We start from the raw sequence: 18,123 nt of genomic DNA, 5'->3' as shown, positions 1-18,123 counted from the left end.
CTGTTTAAGGGCATGAATATTCAACCTCTCTCCACGCCTATGGGCGTGGGGAGGGGGTGAATATTCATGCCCTTTAATAAGCGGGCACACGCTATAGCCCGGCAGCAGCAGGAGCCGCAGCGCGGCTAAGCTGTGTGCCGGCTATGAAGGAGAGTGAAGTCACTGCTCCCCGCGCACACAGACCCGGCATGGGAAGCAGTGACTTCCAGCAGCTGATCTCTCCATGTGAGCCGCGCATGGCAGTGACGTCATGCGCGGCTCACATGGAGAGATCAGTGCGGGCAGACAGGATGCAGCGCTGGAGGAGAGAGAAGAAAGGTGAGTATGAGTGTTTATTTTTTTTTATGTGCAGCCTGATGGGGATTAGGGGGACCATGCATACCAGGGTAAGGATGAGGGGGCCATACATACCAGGGTAAGGATGAGGGGACCATACATACCAGGGTAAGGCTGAGGGGGGCCTTACATAACAGGATAAAGATAAGGGGACCATACATAACAGGATAGGGATTAGGGGGGGCCATGCATACTAGGATAGGGATTAGGGGTGCCATGCATACTAGGATGGGGATTAGGGGTGCCATGCATACTAGGATAGGGATTAGGGGTGCCATGCATACTAGGATAGGGATTAGGGGTGCCATGCATACTAGGATAGGGATTAGGGGTGCCATGCATTCCAGGATGGAGATTAGGGGTGCCATGCATACCAGGACTGGGATGAGGGGTGCCATGCATACCGGGACGGGGATGAGGGGTGCCATGCATACCGGGACGGGGATGAGGGGGGGTGCCATGCATACCGGGACGGGGATTAGGAGTGCCATGCATACTAGGATGGGGGATGAGGGGTGCCGTGCGTACCGGGATGGGGGATGGGGGGTGCCGTGCGTACCGGGGATGGGGGATGAGGGGTGCCGTGCGTACCGTGGATGGGGGATGAGGGGTGCCGTGCGTATCGGGGATGGGGGATGAGGGGTGCCGTGCGTACCGGGGATGGGGGATGAGGGGTGCCGTGCGTACGGGGATGGGGGATGAGGGGTGCCGTGCGTACCGGGATGGGGGATGAGGGGTGCCGTACTTACCGGGATGGGGGATGAGGGGTGCCGTGCGTACCGGAATGGGGGATTTTGTCAGAATTGGGTATTACTCCTTTACCAGTGTCAGCAGAAGACCCCCCTCCCCCTTAAAAGTGCATCATGAACAATTTTTTGCTTAATTTTTTTTTTATTTTCCTCCTCTAAAACCTAGGTGCGTCTTATGGTCCGGTGCGTCTTATAGTCCGAAAAATATGGTAATTGCTTTTCTAATATACTTTAATTAGAAGTTAATCTAAATTTATCTAACTGGGGTGTGTTTGTATGTGTGTATATATTTTGTTTTTTTTTACCAACTTCCTGTTTGATAACATTTAGTTTGAAAATCCCCAGTGCATCCTGGGATATGAAGACGGACGTGATCAGGGAGCAGAGGCTGCGGTCCCTGCTGCTGCCTCTTTCCCCACCCTGAATGAAGCGTCATCAGTGATGCCTGTTTCAGGGGATGGGCTAGTCCCTGCTACTCTGCGCATGTGTCGGTTGTCAATTCTAACTCTCAGTGGCTCAGCAGGATCTTGTCACTGTGCAATATTCTTTTTAATGCACAGCGTCAGGGATTCCTCAGAGACGGCACCGTGGAGATCACGCAATATCTCACCCCGCCATCACTGTGTCACGGATTTCGTCCGGAATCGCGAGCACACGATCCAGATTACTCGACAGTTCAGCAGTTTTTGGGGATTGCGAATCTCAAGAATGCTACCTCCCGGAAGCTAAAATACGATAAATGAGGGGCCCGGTGAAGAAAGCCATAGCAAATTCGGTCATGTCCCTTGGAGGTGCAATGTACCTGTTGGGTACCCTGATATCGTGGGTTCTGTGAGCACAATACCATTCCAGGGTTTTACAGTGGGATCTGCTACATAATGTAGTTTCTCTTAAGGGGTGCTTGGAAGGGAAGATGTCCTTATTAGTGTTGAGCCAACCCCGTAGTGTTTGGGTTCGGTTCGTCAAACACCGGGATGTTTGTGGAACTGTTCGTCGAACACCGTTAAAACCAATGGCAGGCAAACAAAAACACATAGAAACACATAGAAAACACCTTCAAAGATGTCCAAAAGCTGACAAACTGCTCAGAAGACACTCTCTTTTAAAAAAAAAAAGCCGGCCGGCTATTCAGCAGCGGCATACAACGGTACCCAACAATTTAGACAAGAAGAAATAGAGCATCACACATAGATTAGATAGATAGAAACATGTCAGTCACATATATAAGAAGTACAGTGACAGTGTTGGTTACTGTACTTGTCATTTAGTGTTAAAGGATTTATTAAAAAAAAATATTAGTGTTTTCATGCACCGTCTCTTTAAAAAAGCCGGCCGGCAATTCAACAGCGGTACCCGACAATTTATAACAGAAAGAATAGAGCATCACACATAGATTAGATAGATAGAAACATGTCAGTCACATATATAAGTACAGTGATAGTGTTGGTTACTGTACTTCAGAGACACTGCAGAGCGCAAGCATGCCTGCGCTCTGCAGTGTCTATGAAGGATGGCATGCTGGATGGCAGCACTCACCTGTGATCCAGCCTGTCACCTCAATGCCATCCCAGCATGGGAGAATTCTCCTGCTCAAGCGCTGAGCGCTGAGAATTTTCCCACGCTGTCAGTGACGTGCATGAGGTGAGCTGAGTTCTTTGGACATGAGCTCACCTCATGCACGTCACTGACAGCGTGGGAAAATACTCCTGCACTCACCGCATGCGCAGGAGAATTTTCCCACGCTGTCAGTGACGTGCATGAGGTGAGCTGAGTTCATTGGACATGAACTGGGCTCATCTGGATGCCGTCACAGCCAGACACTGAGGAGCGCAAGCATGCCTGCGCTTCTTAGTGTCTGCCGCATGGCAAGCTGGATGGCAGCGTTCTGCTGCGGTCCAGCCTATCATGTGAATGTAGCAGAGCTGAAGCTGTCGTGGGAACCATGGAAAGGTAAGGATGATGTTGCTTTATTATTTTACTTTTATTGCAGGAGATTGTTGGCTTCAGCTGGAATGGGCATGATGGTAAGTATGGTTTAATTTAGAACAATAAAGAATTGTGTGTTTATTTCAATTAAAGGACTTTATTCTGGGTGTTTGTGTCTTTTTGTAACTTTGACTATGGGGTTAGTAATGGGGGTGTCTTATAGACGCCTCTCCATTACTAACCTGGGCTTGATGTCAGCTGGCATTATAAGCTGACATCAACCCCAACCCTATTACCCCACTGCTACCGCTACAGGGCAGTGGGAAGAGCGAGGCTAAGTGCCAGGATTGGCGCATCCTATGGATGCGCCATTTCTGGGGCGGCTGACGGCTGTTGTCTCTAGCCTGGGAGGGGGCCAATATTCATGGCACCCTTCCTGGGCTATTAATATCAGCCCCCAGCTGTCTGCCTAGCCTTTGCTAGCTATTAAAATAGGGGGGACCCCACGTCATTTTTTAGGGGGTCCCCCATTTTAATAGCTAGTAAAGGCTAGGTATTCAGCTGGGGGCTGATATTAGTAGCCTGGGAAGCTCCATGGGTATTACCCCCTTCCCAGGCTTCAAACATCTGCCCCAGCCGTCTGCTTAACCACCGCTAGTGACTAAAATTATGGGGAACTCCACGCCAATTTTTTTTTTAATAAATCCTTTATTTTGACACTAAATGACAAGTACAGTAATCAACACTGTCACTGTTCTTCATATATATGTGACTGACATGTTTCTATCTATCTAATCTATGTGTGATGCTCTATTCTTTTTGTTATAAATTGTCGGGTACCGCTGCTGAATTGCCGGCCGGCTTTTTTAAAGAGACGGTGCATGAAAACACCAATATTTTTTTTAATAAATCCTTTAACACTAAATGACAAGTACAGTAACCAACACTGTCACTGTACTTCTTATATATGTGACTGACATGTTTCTATCTAATCTATGTGTGATGCTTTATTCTTTCGGTTCTAAATTGTCGGGTACCGGTGTATGCCGCTGCTGAATTGCCGGCTTTTCATGTTTCACTGTGAGCACTGTTCCCATCAATTTGGGCAACCACTGTAATGCCACAACCACCATGGCTGTGGCATTACAGTGAGTGGCAGACAATCCCTGCATGATTGGTGCTCTAAATAGCACCAGACATGCAGGACACGCTTTTGGTGCACGAACAGTTATCGAACATAACCTCGAACAGCCGAATTTTTTGCAAATCGTTCGCGTTCTTTGAACGACTCGAACACCGCCCAAAACAGCTCGAATTTGAGATTGGCGAACAGTTCTAGTCGAACACCGCTCATCTCTAGTCCTTATCACCCCGGTCAGTAAAATCTTTATAGAGGTTAGGCTCATCCTGCCACCAATCTCGAGGGGTTCCCTGGGTACTTGGGGTCACTAGCACAATTACCACAGATGCGAGTCCCAGAGGGTGGGGAGCCCAGGGGACCTGGTCAGATATCGAAAAGGGTCTTTCCTCCAATGCAAAAGAACTTCTGGCGGTAGACAAGGCGGTGAATAATTTCTTACCTTTCCTTCAGGGCCAGAATGTAAAGATCCTCTTGGATAATCTAGTTGCGATAGCATATGTGAACCACCAGGTGGACACATGGTCAAGATTGCTGATGAGTGACAGATCATCTCTTCCAGATTACAGAAAGTCACCTCCTTTCCCTGATGGCCCTCCATATAAGGGAAAAAGAAAACACCAGAACAGATTTCCTAAGCTGCTATCCTCTGATGCAAGGGGAATGGGAACTAAATCAAGGAATTTTTACCCAAATAGCCGAAGATGGGGGGGTGGGGGGCCCTCCGGTCAGGTAGATCTGTTTGCCACAAAACTAAATCGGAAGACAAAGATCTTGTGTTCCCTAAATCCCCTAGCTGTGGATGCTCTCCTGATACGTTGGGATTTCAGCCTGGCGTATGCCTCCCCCTGGTTGGCTCTTCTTCTCATAGTCATAAGAAAGATCAGGGAGGACAAGGCCAGGGTTCTGCTGATCGCAGCCTTTTGGCCCAGGAGGCCCTGGTTCTCATGCCTGAGGAGCATGTCCATCTCCGATCCTTGGGTTCTTCCAGAGATTCCGTATTTCCTCAAGCAACTGGCCTCCACTTGACGGTGTGGAACTTGAAAAGACACTGCTAAATCGGAAACGTTTTTCCCAAGGTCTAGTAACCATCCTGATGCACAGCTGAAAACCTGGGGTTGATGGGGGAGGGGAAGGCGCCAATAGGAAAAATCTTGGCGTTTTTACAAAAAGGTCTTGAACTAGGGTTATCCACCAGCACCCTTAAAGTTCAGGTTTCTGCCTTGGGTTCCCTATATAGCTGTGATCTAGCTGGTAACTACTGGGTTTCTCAGTTCATTAAGGCAGCTTTTAGATCTAGACCTATTATTAAAAGCAGCTTGGTTCCCTGGGATTTAAATTTGGTTCTAAAGGCCTTGACTAGCTCGCCGTTTGAGCTAATAGTCAGCAACCCTTAACTCCCTCTCCCTTAAGACCGCTTTGTTAATAGCTTTAACCTCAGCCAGGAGCATTAGTGACAACCAGGCCCTGTCTATGGCCTCGCCGTTTACTCAAATTCTGGATGATAGGCAGGATCTAGTCTAAAAATCACTCTCTCTCTCCCTAAGGTAGCCACTCGTTTCCACAGACTTCAGGAAGTCCTCCTACCCTCCTTTTGTCCAAATCCTAGTAACCAGAAAGAGGCGGAGTTACATACGTTAGACGTGAGGAAATGTGTGGTTAGGTACCATTCAGTTACCAAAAGCTATTAAAGATAACTCTTTATTTATATCCTACCAAGGGGCTAGAAAACGGTCTAATGTCACAAAGTCCACCATAGCTAGATGGAATAGGGAGGCCATTTCTCTAGCATATACATCTAGCGGCAAGGAAGTGCCAGGAGGGTTGAAGGCTCAGTCCACCCGGGCTGTGGTGACCTCCTGGGCTGAGAAGACAGGTGTCTTGATTAGAAGACATATGTAAGGCTGCTACCTGGTCCTGTCCCTCTACATTCCATAGACACCCCCATATCTAACCTATATAGTATCGGCTGACCTCACCTTTGGGAGAAGAGTGTCCCAGGCTGTGGTCCTTCAATAGATTACTTCATCCCTGTAATTCTCTCGTGGTGCTGTCATGGTCGACCGATAAAATCTTAAGTTACTTACCGGTACTGGGATTTTTCGGAGACCATGACAGCACCCTTACATTCCCTCCCTTCACGTTTGTGGGAGCACTCCCCTTTTATAAATTATAATCTCACACTCAATAGGTGTCGTGTGGTATGGCAACTTTGTGGTTGTTTGCTGTGTTCATTAACCTGGCGGTCCTCTCAGTGCTCTGTAATCCAAACTGAGGCGGGAGAGAGGCGGCGCCCTTTTAAGCCTGTAGGTTTCCTCTCCTTGGTGGGCGGATCCCCTCTCTCGTGGTGCTGTCATGGTCTCTGAAAAATCCCGTTACCGGTAAGTAACTTATGACTATTCATTTGATGGAGCAATCAAAAAGTTGTACCCCAAAATGGTAAGTATTAAAAACGGTCTTAGAAAATTGAAACATGAGCCAAACAATTTGTTTGCAAAGTTTAGAATTTTTTAAAAGCAGTGAAATGTTTTTGTTTTTTTCTCTTCTGCACCATTTCACTTTATTTGGAGTTCATTACCTTTTTTTTCTATATCTTGCACAGTAAAGTGAATGGTGTCATTCAAAAATACTGTAATTTTGTACCACAAAATACACCTCAACCCTGCTGTATTGAATAGTGTCTGTGTTATTCACTATATAATATGTTGTTTTTTATGGTATACTCATGTATAGTGACTGGTGATGATCGAGCGTGTTCTATGAACCCCTTCGGCGAGCACGCTGTCTAACAGCCGTGACACTTGCAGGCACGGCGACATTAAAAGAAAGGCCGAGCATGCCAAAATACTCAGCGAGCACCCGAGCGTGCTCGCCAGAGGGGTTGATAGAACACACTCGATCATCACTAATAGTGACCAGATACCTCTAAGGAATCTTTTTTACTGGTGCTTGAAGTGCAAATTTTTGTAGTGCTAATGATTAGCTAGTATGCAACTATGTGAACTGCAATTGCCATTTAATAATTTAAGGGAATCCATCAGATATACCCCTCCCTCCAATTCCCTTTCATGACCATGCAGGATTTGGAAAGCTAAATCCATAGACACCTCTATATCTTTTATCTGTTGCTGCATTTCTGAGTGTTCTGGGTGTAACGGAGCACTTACCGAGCCTCAGCCTTCCAAGGTTGCTTCCCTGCCCAGCACCAGCCTCTTTATCTTGATTGATAGCTTACTTTCTGATTTTCCTTGCTTGGTGCCTGACGTCCCAAAAAACTGTGAGCTATCATTGACACTGAGGCTAAGTTCCCACCACGAGCTTTCAGTGAGCTTTTGATGTTACAGATTTAAAGAAAAAAAAACCAAGTAACCTATTTTACTTAATAGGTGCAGGAATGCTGTAGAAAATCTGCAACATCGAAAACTCATCAAAAGCGATGGGAACGTAGCCTAAAGAGAACGGATGCTTGCTGTGGGAGATAATCTCAGGAGACAGAGACTTAACTCCTCATTTGCATGTGAACCAAAATTCTAATTACTTAGGAGTGCAGCAACAGGTAGAAGATATAAAAGTGTCCATTGGTTTAGATTTACATTTCAAAGGCCTGCATGCCCACATCTGGGGTCAAACAGATTTCCTTTTAAAATTAGTGTATTGCTTTGAACTGGAGCTATTGCTCAATCAGTAGCGCCACACACAGTCACAAGGTAGCCCTAGCCTAATGGAGCACCATAGACACTAGCACTGGGAACTTTCCCTCCGTACACGCAAAACATACACAAAAAAAAGCAATTTGGCACGTTATTAATTATTTATGTAGATTTATAGAATGAAATGTTGGATCTCGTACGAGCTCGATCCTTGTTTTTCACAGAACTCATATCTATTATAGTCTAGGGCTGTTCACATATTTCTGCGGATCGCATATTTTTCACCGAAACACGTTGACCTGTCGGATTTTGATCCAAATCAAAGTTTAGAACTTCTCGGATGCAAAACAAAGCTGATGAAAATCGGTCTTTTTTTTTTTTTTTACCTACAAGAGAAATCACTGTGGTCTGAATGAGGCCTTACTCTATTATTTATTTTTTAAGCAGCGTTCATTCCAGGCTGCTGTACACATGAAGAGGGTTTACACACATAAAATACATATATAAAACACAGAAACAAGCTAACCTTGACAGACTAGTATGGAGGGGGACACTGCCACCACGAGCTAACAGTGTGGATTCTGGGGTCTCGCTCCTTCCCTCAGGGTGTATTCCAAAAGCCGCCTCCAATAAGCAAGTTCTGGACAAGCTGCAGGTGGAGAGGGAGCCCGGATTACGGTGAAGGCCCAGACTGCGTCTCTGTTTTACACTTAGGAGGGAAAGAAGTAACTCCTGAACCTGATCCACACTCCGGTGAGTGTGACGTTTCTTCTTGATTTGTTTCTCTGTGCTCTTGTTGCAGATGTTCAGATACTGAATGAGTTATACAAAATGCAGCAGCTGCAATAATAATAATAATAATAATTTATTATTTTACAGGGTGGGCCATTTATATGGATACACCTAAATTAAATGGGAATGGTTGGTGAGATCATCTTCCTGTTTGTGGCACATTGGTATATGGGAGGGGGAAAACTTTTCCAGATGGGTGGTGACCATGGCGGCCATTTTGGATCCAACTTTATTTTTTCAATGGGAAGAGGGTCATGTGACACATCAAACTTATTGAGAATTTCATAAGAAAAACAATGGTGTGCTTGGTTTTGACGTAACTTTATTCTTTCATGAGTTTTGTACAAGTTTATAACCACTTATAAAATGTGTTCAAAGTGCTGCCCATTGTGTTGGATTGTCAATGCAACCCTCTTCTCCCACTCTTGACACACTGATAGCAACACCGCAGAAGAAATGCTAGCACAGGCTTCCAGTATCCGTTGTTTCAGGTTGATATCACCAACCATTCCCATTTAATTTAGGTGTATCCATATAAATGGCCGACCCTGTAGATCTCACACTGTTTTTTTTTTTTTATATACGCTCATAAGAGCTATCCAATATTTTAAAATTGAAAGAGTTTGCTCTCAGATTACAACTTATCGCTTTTCTACAGAATAGATTGCTTGCTAATAGCTGGGGGACCCATCTCTGGGACCCCAATCACAGGAAATCAGGTGCACGAGCCATATTACGCCAATGGATTGGCCGATGAGCGTGTGCACTGCTGCTCCACTCAAAGTGTAATGGGCTGCCGGAGATGGCTGAATTCAGAGCTCAGCTATCTCCATCAGTCCCGTAGACAATGGCACCACTCCATTAAAAAAGGGGATGTGAGACATCTGTTCTTCTGATCATTGGAGGTCCCGCTTGTCAATCCCCCCACAGAATAGCCAAAAAGTTACGATCTTGGCACAGCCTATTTAAGAATGCTATAGAAAAAAAACCACCAGCTCACCCACAGTGGCTCTCGGCGTGCTGAAGCCCGGAGATCGTGTGGCCACACGTGTGTAAATCACAGGAAAAAGAAAAGGAACTCCAGCTCCATAAAATCCATCTTTATTATTTCATCTTTAAAAGTCCATTAATCCACAAGGTTCAAGTGAAAAATTTTTGCAACATAGCAACATGTTTCCAACGCTCAGCATTCTTTGTCCATCTACATACGAAATGACTCCCCTCACATTTATACATGGTTATTTAAGAATGCGCCTTGTATCCATCAATCCATATTTGTCCAACATGTTTCCCTTTTAACGTTTTTGTACTTTTGTAGGGTCATGTTGATTTTAGCTACGAAGTTTCAAGGTCCCTTTCTGCTTGCCAAGGTGAATTATTGGTGGTCGTCGCAAATGAGGTACTTTTCCTTAGTGACGCTGTATGTAATTATAATGCATATGCTACCTGTAGGGTAGATATAATTTATGATATACTGATTACTTCTTTATTCTTCCAGATTTATTGTACACTTGCATCTATACTCTTATTAGATTCTGATTATATAAAGACAGAGACTCTGATTCCAGCCATGTGTCAATAACTGGCTGCTTGTTTTAGTTTTATCACTCAAGGACTAGTAAACCTGCTACCATGTAGTCCTCCACATTAATGAGCTCTATATATAGCCCCACCCGCACCACTGATTGACAGCTTTCTGTGTACCCTGTGCATAGGTAGAACATCTGCAGCTAATAAAGGGAATTTATCAACACTGCATCAAGCAGCTCGGTAAGTGACACATCGCTGGAATCCAGGAACCACGGGTTTACCGTAACTAGAGGGGCCAGAAGACTGCGACGTCTGAGCTCCTGCACTGATTAGAAGCACTTCACTATCATATTAAACCGTGAAGGTTTCTGCTAGCAGTGCAAAGGTTAATCTGTTCAGTTGAGAGCTGCTAGAGCTTTCCAGCATTGATGGTCTCAGCTGTTCAGTGTTGGCCTCTCGCCTCTCCTATATATACTCGCTTCTGGCAATCTTGGATTGCCAGTGTTAGATTTATGCTGCCTAGTTCTGGAGTCAGAGGTGTTGGTTGTTTTGAAGAGGCGTTTGTGTGTTAACCGCTGTCATTGCCAGAGACATAAGGAGACACTCCAATTTGCAGGGGGCCTGGGGTCAAGGGCCCCTAGGTTTGAGTTAACTGAGGAACCCATGCTGTTGGGTGTGGCGACTTGTTCTGTTGGTCCAACTGTAGTTTGGCGGAAAGGGGGAGTGTGTGTGTGTGTGTGTGTGTGTCTTTCCTAAATTCCTAAACACCCACCAGAAAACTAAGGCGCCCGAGTTGCGGGGTGAATTAGCAACTCGGGGGTGTACTTATTTCCTCTGTGGGTAGGTCACAATTTTTTTTTTTTTACCGTCCAAGATCCATCTTGGCAAAAGTATGGTGGTAATTTCTGCCTTTCTGGACAGTGGGGCGGGGTTTATTTTGATCGACGCTAGGTTCGATCAGGACCTCAAACCTCATAAATTTTCTGGCTCAACACCCATAATCGCCATTGACTCTGCACCCTTGAGCTAGGGGTATTTTACTCTTGTCGCTCGTGTGCTACATCTGCAGGTAGGGGCCTTGCACTCAAAATTTATTGACTGTTATGTGCTAGAGGGCTTGCCCTCTCCTGTGGTCCTTAGACTACCTTGGTTTACGCTGCACAATCCTGTGGTAGGTTGTGTGCCCACTTTATCTTTTAAGCGTTTCCGCAGCGGCAATTCCATTGCAGAAACGCTTAAACGCTTGGTAGAAGGTCTGCAATGTTCCCCAATGATAATCCGCATGTGCTGTGCACATGCTGCGGAAATTTCCGCTGCGCATTATCAGTGCGTAAAAATCCGCAGCACTACCAGTTATTTTGCGTAATCGCGACGTTTTACCTCCATTGACTTGCATTGAATCGCTTAATATCCGCATGACTACATGTGCACATGCGGATATTAAGCGATTCAACGTGCGGATGGTACCCGGGTCTGGAGAAGAGGAGACTCTCCTCCAGACCCGGGTACCATGGTACCTGTAAAAAAAAAAAAAAAGACAAGAAAAAAATACATTATACTTACCTTGTGATGGCCCCCGGTCTTTTCTCCGCTGAGTCGAGTCTCTTGTACGGCTCGTCGGCGGTCGCGTGACCTGTCACATGACTAAATGACGTCATGGAAGGTCCTTTCACACCACCGTGAGCCATACAAGAGACCAGGGGCCATCAGAAGGTAAGTAAAATGTTTTTGTTTTTTGTTTTTTTTTTACCATTTTTAATCTTTTTTCTTCAACTATTAACTTGGTCACACTATATAAATCCATGCCGGTTGCATGGATTTATATAGTGTGACCAAGTTGTCAAGCACTTTCCAAGTGATGCTAAAATCGCTTGGAAACCGCTTGACAACCCGCATGCGGAAATGCATGTGAAAAAACGCTTCACTTACGCATGTCCCTGGCAGGAAAAACACATGTAAAATCCGCATGCATTTTTTCTGCCAGGGAGATGCAGAAACGCTCAGGAAAAATCCAGAGCATTTCTGCATCGTGGGCACTTAGCCGTAGACTGGCAGACTCGGGAGGTGGTAAAATGGAGCGAGTATTGCCAAGAACACTGCTTGGTCACTCGGATAGCCATGGTGGGTCTGATTTCAGGAATGTGTTTTCTGAACAGGGGTGTCAAGAACTTCCACCCCATCATCCTTATGATTGCGTCGGTAATATTATTCCTGGGGCCAAGCTGCCAAAAAAGCAGGTTATATAATATCTCTGGTTCAGAGAGGCAGGCCATGAAAAACTAGATCACTGAAAGTCTACCAAAGGGCCATATAAGACGTTCTTCATCTCCCGTTGCAGTGGGGTTTTTCTTTGTCAAAAAAAAAAAAAGACTAGGGGTTGCGCCCCTGCCTTGATTTTTGTGAGTTTAATCAGATCACGGTCTGAGATGCATATCCTCTCCCTCTCATCCCAGACCTCTTTAGAAAACCATTTGGCTCCTACAATTTGATTAAACTAGACCTCAGGGGGGCTTATAATCTCATTCACATTGAGGAGATGAGTGGAAGACGGCCTTCAATACTCCTGAGGGGCACTATGAAAACCTTGTGATGGCATTTGGGTTGACTAATGCTCCCATTTTTACTCATCTGGCATGTAGATCACAACAAACCCATCTTGATGACATAATGGTAGACTCCATACTAAATAAGGAGGGAGTCACTGACTGTGGTGGCCCCTCCCCGGGCCATGGCGATTGGTGACCCCCCCCTTCGCTGCCCCTTACTGACCAGTGATCCTGAAGCCCCCAGAAGGATCCAATGAAGCGAAAGGGACGGCTGCTACAAGCCGTCCCATGGATACATAAACACCGGGACATCCCACGTTACTTCCTTTCTTTGCTGGTCCTGGAGTCGAACGTCATGGAGATTTCAGGATCAGGTCAGATTGCTGAGGCCCTCCAGGCTGGGTTTGCACATGGGGGCGAGCGCTGGTTACAGGCTCTCATGTCGGGGCTCAGCGCTCATCCCCCTGGCCCCAGCTCTAAATCCCCAGATCACCCTGTCCCTGGCCCTCAACCCCTTATGGGAACATCATATTCCCCAGTCCCAGTCCCCTCACCACTTGGGCCTACTCACCCACTCCAATTGCCCACGGTACAATGGTCCCCTCCACGGCGGTCGGGTCATCTGGAACAGGGGGCTGCATTACTTCCGCGGCTTGGTCCCGATCCCCTTCCTCACCCGATCGCCGCATCCGCACAACTTTACAGTGTTCATCGGGCCACTCAACCCGGGGCGGTAGGCGGCTGCGGTAGTGCTGCGGGCGCTCGCTGACTCGGGGAAGCGGGCAGCCGTGGCGGTCCGGTGGCCGCACGCCAGTGGGGAAGGGCGCGCAGTGACAGCAGGGCGGCCGGCGCGCGCCGGCGTGGGGTTGGGGGGTTCCTCTCTGCGGTCGCGCGCCGGAGCAGGGAAGCGGGCGCGTGACTCCACTAGGCTGGAGAGGCATGTTGGGGGAGGCGGAGCTGGAGGGCAGGAAGCGCTCGATGCGCATGTACAGGGCGCGTGTCCGCCCCACGTGACCCCACAGGTCACGCCCCCCAGTTCAGAATGCTGCGGGGCGGAGCAGGAAGCTGAAGCTAGTGCGGCGGTGGACCCTGCGCCTCACTTACTGCGGGCGCAGGGCTCCTCTGCACTAATAAATGAGTGCGGGCTGTCTTCCATGTCGGCGGCGGGCACAGAGGGGATTCAGGTCTCCTGCCTGCCACCGGCACTGGAGACAGCACACAGCCTGTTGTTCCCCACCCCCGTTAACACTCCTGTCCCGCATCCTGCCGAGGAGCGCCCTGGAGGGCGGAGGTCCAGCAGGCACTCCCGTCCTCCAGAGCGCTTTAGGCACAGCACCCCGAAGCCTCACAGAAGAAGCTGCGGGCCACTTAGTAACCATTCCCCGCCCCCTCAACACACAGCAGGGGCTGTGGCAGAGCAGAGCTCCGGACAGGAATCCTCTGCCGGGGGCTGTGCTCTGCTTCTCCCCCAAACAATCCCCCACAGAAAAACTCCTATTAAAAATAAAAGAAAAAGTTCCCAAAACAGAACACGTGACACTACACATCCTGGGGACATTGCGGCCCCTGTAATCACCGCAGCCCATCCAGCGCCCAGTCACAGTATCAATACCCCCCTGATGGACACGATGCGGAGCCTAAACACTTCAGCGACCATCCTCGCCTCCCCCATATACCCCTATAATAGCGCAGCGAAGCACGTGCTTGACTCCGTTATAGCATCGCCCTGGCCACAAATAGCACCGACATGTCCCGGCGGGACACATGTAAACTGCGCAGAACCCCCCATATACCCTTAGGGACACAGAGACTCCAGGCGTACTCACTCTAGGTGAACTCGCTGTAGTTCCTCCGACGACAGATCTACGCCATCGCACACAAGTCACCGACGAAGGAAGCGGTCGTCACAAGCAAAGTGGAGATCGGCATCCCACAGGACGGGTCACAGGTCGCGGTCCTCAAGGTGGCGCTCACCATCCTCTGCATCAGAGATGTCGAGCCCCAACGATCCCGTCCTCCGGGGGACAGAAACGATACAATGGCACCCTCCAGAGCTTACAGTCTGCACGATACAACGATTTCACGCAGGTCTAAGAGCAGAGGCACGCCGCTCACCCCGAGCGAGACAGGTGTCAGAGTCCCTCCACACATCGGAGTCCCTCCTCCAGCCGCAGGAATGGGTGCGTGCAATATAAGTATAACTGAAATGGGAAATAGTAACACCAACTTAATAGCGGCCCTTAAGGCCATAGTCGAACAACTATCCGTGCCACCAGGCGCTATACATAATTCTACTAAAACAACTCCACCATTAGCCAGCGTACACAAGGACGCATTCTTTTGCAGGATAAGCCCAATGGGCTCACACATAGACGAGGAAACCAGAATTAAAATATGGAATAATGACTACATCGACATTTGGTCACTTGTAACCGCTGACCAACATACTATAGACAAAGAGAAAAGGATAGCCGACAGACCATTCAACAGAAATAGACAAAAGGTCGCGAAGACAATGAGTAACTGGTTACAGGCGTTTTCTGCGCTGGGTTGCATCATGGGCCAAAAGCATCCGGAACGCTGCTCGGAACTATTCATATACCAGGATACGGTGTATAACTCGTACAAAGCCCACGGCGGTTCAGCATGGTGGCACTACGATGAAGAGTTCCGGAGGCGGTTGGCCCTGCAACCACAGCTAGGCTGGGGGGTAAAAGCTACAGACATATGGTTGCGATTAATGCTGTTACAGAAACACCATCCCTTTCCAACAACGGCTACTGGACAACAGGCAACAGCAGGCCAAAATTCAGTGGTAGTACGTAGACCAGGGGCCTGCTGGCAGTACAATGAGGGACGCTGTCGTTTCTACGCCTTATGCAGATACAAACATGAATGCTCAGCCTGGGGTGCAGCCCACCCCGCGGCAAGATGTTCTCATCCCGCAAGCAAATTATCAATTAAACTCCCACAGTCAGAATCCAAGGACCCCGGTGAGCGTAAACGCGATGGGCCCCTGGCTAGACCAATATCCTAAGAAAGACGCAGCGGGGCAGTTACGTTTTGGTTTCACATACAGTTTTTTCCTCCCTTTCAAACTTAATAAATCACCCACCTTTGCAAATAACCTTAAATCTGCAAAAGAGCACCCTGAAATACTTAGGCAAAAAATACAAAAAGAAGTAGCTCTAGGCAGAGTGGCGGGCCCTTTCCCAACCCCATCATTCAGTAACATAAGAGTTTCCCCTCTGGGAATAATCCCCAAAAAAGAGCCAGGTTCATTCCGGCTTATCCATCATTTATCTTACCCAAAAGGAGAGTCTGTAAATGACGGTATTTCGTCTGAAGACGCCTCGGTCTCCTACGCGTCTTTCGACAGAGCAGTAATGTTAGTACGCTATGCGGGGCCCGGAGTGCTGCTCGCTAAATCCGACATAGAATCCGCCTTTCGCCTACTACCGGTGCACCCAAATTGCTACCACCTGCTGGGATGCCAAGTGGACAATGAATACTTCTACGACACTTGCCTCCCAATGGGTTGTTCAATATCTGTTATTACTTCGAACTATTCAGTTCCTTCCTAGAATGGGTGTTGAGGTACAAAACCGGCAATAGGTCCGTCACACATTACCTAGATGACTTCCTATTCGTCGGACCCAAAGACTCAAATCAATGCCAATCATTACTTAACGAATTCACAAACATCTTTCAATGGTTTGGAGTCCCATTGTGCCCTACAAAAAACATAGGCCCCACAACAAAGCTATCGTTCTTAGGCATCGAAATCGACACCACAGCAAGGTTATTCCACCTCCCAACAGAAAAAATACAAAAAACACTGCACCTCATCGAGGGATTTTGCACAGTACGGAAAGTAACACTACAACAGATGCAAGTGTCACTAGGTCTCCTCGTGTTCGCGAGCCGGGTGATGCCAGTCGGAAGGGTTTTCTCTCGTCGTTTATCCCTTGCAACAAAACGTGCATTAAAACCGAGTCATAGAATCAGAATCAGCAGGCAGCTTCGGGCGGACTTAGAGGTGTGGAAAACCTTCTTACAATCATTCAATGGTCACACGTTATTTATGTCAGCAGAACAGTCCAACATTGAACTAAAATTATTCACCGGGGCAGCAGAGGCGGGCGGATATGCAGCGATACTAGATAACTAGTGGTGCACAGGCTTATGGCCTCTGTATTGGTCTGAACAAGGGTTAACAAAAAAACAGACACTCCTGGAACTCTTCCCAATAGTGGTAGCCATAGAAATATGGGGCACGTACCTAGCGAACAAAAATATACGCTTCATAACAAATAACACCAGCCTAGCGCACTGCATTAATAAGATGGCATCATCGTTTCTCCCAGTGCTAGGCCTACTACGCCGGCTAGCATTCCTGTGCCTAAAACACAATGTATGGGTCCGCGCTAGCCACAATGTGGAGGGGGGATCTAACGCTGCTGCTAACGCTTTATCACAATTCAATTGGCAGGTTTTCAGAGAGCTCCTCCCCAACGCCCACCCGTCGGGCACCAGTTGCCCACCCTCCCTATGGGATCTAGTGGCGAACAGCTGATGCCATTAATCAGAGCGTCAGTCGCCCCGTCAACATGGAAAGCATACGGTAAGGCATGGGAAGACTGGATACGACTAGTAGCAGGCAGACGGGTTAACCAATGTGAACAAGCCAGACTAGATGTAACCATAGAATTTCTCCACCAGCTAATGATGAGGGGCATATCAGGGGCGTCAGCGCAGCGGTGGCTGACCGGAGTAGCATTTCATTTCCAACTACTGAATTGGGGAGATGTGACAAAAAGATTCATCATCAGTCAAGCCTTAAAAGGGTGGAAAAGAGGTCAGCCAAGTCAGGAGTGCAGACGTCCTGTGTCACTAAATCTGCTCTCAAAAATCATATCCCTAACACCATTAACATGCCACTCACAATTTGAAGCAACACTACTGTCTACTGCATTTGTGATCGCCTTTTTCAGGGCGCTACGCATAAGCGAATTAGTTCCTCGATCCAAAATCACCACCAGTGGAGGCTTATTACACCAGGACGTAGTCATAGCCAATAATGCAATACGCCTACGCATACGCAAATCCAAAACAGACCCAGCGGGCAAGGGCACTTGGGTGCTTCTAAAACCCACAAACAGTACACTGTGTCCGGTAACAATAGAAAAAACATATGCAGCCATCAGGCCACAAAGTAATTTCTTCCTATCACACATTGATGGAACTCCATTATCAAGATACCAGTTCCAATTTATATTTAATAAATGCCTAACATCAGCAGGGAACCACCCCAAAGATTACGGGACACACTCATTCCGCATAGGCTCGGCCACGGAAGCAGCTAGAGCAGGACTGTCAGAAACGGAAGTGCAGAGGATAGGCAGATGGCGATCCGCGTGTTTTGCGAGATACATAAGACAGGACTTGTTATCCTA

Source organism: Phyllobates terribilis, unplaced genomic scaffold (genome assembly GCF_046119375.1).
Source record: "Phyllobates terribilis strain yellow unplaced genomic scaffold, ASM4611937v1 Scaffold_150__1_contigs__length_4496277, whole genome shotgun sequence".
NCBI classification, from domain to species: domain Eukaryota; kingdom Metazoa; phylum Chordata; class Amphibia; order Anura; family Dendrobatidae; genus Phyllobates; species Phyllobates terribilis.
Note: the sequence above shows the minus strand (reverse complement) of the source record.